The sequence below is a fragment of the Leopardus geoffroyi genome, chromosome X (assembly GCF_018350155.1).
Source record: "Leopardus geoffroyi isolate Oge1 chromosome X, O.geoffroyi_Oge1_pat1.0, whole genome shotgun sequence".
NCBI lineage: Eukaryota > Metazoa > Chordata > Mammalia > Carnivora > Felidae > Leopardus > Leopardus geoffroyi.
In genome coordinates this window covers 83,072,082-83,074,238 of record NC_059343.1, presented here as the reverse complement: position 1 = coordinate 83,074,238, position 2,157 = coordinate 83,072,082, and the positions used below count along the sequence as shown (strand labels likewise).

Here is a 2,157-nt window from a genome sequence, read left to right as displayed (position 1 = left end):
GGCGAGCCGCCCCTCTGCCCCGGCTCCCTCCCGCCAGTCCGTGGAGCGCGCACCGCCCTGCCGCCCTTCCTACCCTCTTCCGTGGACCTCTCGTCTGCACTTGGCTCTGGCGACTCCATTCTGCTAATCCTCTGGCGGTTTTCTGGGTTATTTAGGCAGGTGTAGGTGGAATCTAAGTGATCAGCAGGACGCGCGGTGAGCCCAGCGTCCTCCTACGCCGCCATCTTCCCTCCTCCTCCGACAGCTGAATTCTTAAGACAAATTAAATAGTTTCTATTCTCTCTGTCTCCCAGTTCTTTGTAAAAAGCATGATTTAGGGGCACCTGGGTGGCTAAGTCGGTTAAGCATCCTACTTCAGCTCAGGTCACGATCTCACCATTTGTTGGTCTGAGCCCCGCATCAGGCTCTGTGCTGATAGCTCAGACCCTGGAGCCTGCTTCACATTCTGTGTCTCCTTCTCTCTCTGCCCCTCCCCCATTCTCTCTCTCTCTCAAAAATAAACATCAAAAAAACCTTTTAAAAGCATGATTTAAAATTGTTTTTTGTTGTGGCACCTGGGTGGATCAATTGGTTAATTGTCTGACTCTTGGTTTCAGCTCAGGTCATGATCTCACGGTTCATGAGTTTGATCCCCAAGAGACAGGCTCTGTGCTGATAGTGTGGAGCCTGCTTGGGATCTCTGTCTCTCTCTCTCTCTCTCTCTCTCTCTGCTCCTCCCCAGCTTTCTCTCTCTCAAAAACTAAATAAATAAACATTCAAAAAATTAAAAAATAAAATTGGTTTTGTTTATGTTATTAATTTCTTTTTTTGTTTTAAAAACCTCATACTTGTAGCAATAATTACTATCAAACTCCACTCATTGGACCAGAGACACTTATGGTGTTAGCAAAGGACATGCCCCTCATGTAACACACTACATACATTTGTTAGTTCATTGGCCAGCTAGTGGCCTCAACTCCAAGCTGCAATAATGTGCAGGCTATTAATTTAATTTCTGTTTTCTGGATTTTATTCACTAATTGAGCAGAGTGTTCATTTCTATTTATCATTGCCAATACTGAATCTATTACTCTTTTCTAATTGTAAAAAAGTAGAAATATTTTTGGTACTGACATTACTAACAAAAACAGGAATATAAGTGGGTTTTTGGTTTCAAGAAATTGGGAGAACATTAACTTGTGCCAGGTAGCCAACCTGAGATGGTAATGGGGAACATGCATAATCTAGAAGCTTTTTTTTTTTGAGTTTACTTATTTATTTTGAGAGAGAGTGTATGTGAAGGCAGTAGAGGGGCAGAGAGAGGGAGAGAGGGAGAATCCCAAACAGGTTCTGCACAGGCAGCAAGGAGCCCAACACAGTGCTCGAACTCATGAACCATGAGATCATGACTGGACTCAAAACCAAGGGGTGGATGCTTAACTGACTGAACCACCCAGGTGCCTCAAAGCTAGAAGCTTTTATTTTCACATAAAGGAATATACTTTGGAAGAAACCTTTAAAATGATATATTTAAAAAGGAGTTTTGTAGCAAATATATGTGATTTTATGTGCGTGGGTAAGATGGAACATAAATCCTGTTGGGGGATGCATAGCAGGTTATTTGTGGTTAATACTGCCAATTTGTCAGTGTACTCAGTGGTATCCATTTATTCATTCACTCATTTATTCATTCTTTCTCTATCTTTCTTTGTTTCTGTCTCTCTCACATACACACAGACTCAAATGAACATACTCATGCAAACGGATTTTTCTCTAACAGAGACTAGAGCCAAAGGGCACTTCTTGCAATGTTTCAGACACTTAGTGCAGTGTATGTTAAGAACCCAGTCTTGATATTTCAGGTCCAGAGGTCACTTCTGTCAGAATCGAAATATGAGCAGTGTTTCTGTTAATTATTATTTGTTTCACTTTCCTAAGTATTCAGACAAACTTTGCCTAATAATACCTCTGTCAACTAAAGACATCACTGCAGCAGCAATCATCTTCAATCTTTGCAATTAAATGGCACTCTACATCTTCAGGCAGAAAAGCCAATGGCTTGCTCTTTCCAGAATTCAAGGAATAGCACACAGAAATTTTAACAGCTTTAATAAACTTGATCATCTAAAATGCCAGGTCCTGACATCACTAGTTGCCCAGCTCACTCCTCTCTTGAGC

General features: G+C 41.7%; 1 non-coding gene across 1 annotated transcript; it reads right to left on the bottom strand.

The window, feature by feature from the left end:
• Positions 1–825: 825 nt before the first annotated feature.
• On the bottom strand, positions 826–979 carry LOC123595539. Its single transcript, XR_006711228.1, has one exon. It is a non-coding gene; the product is annotated as a small nucleolar RNA SNORA62/SNORA6 family (small nucleolar RNA).
• Positions 980–2,157: the final 1,178 nt, after the last annotated feature.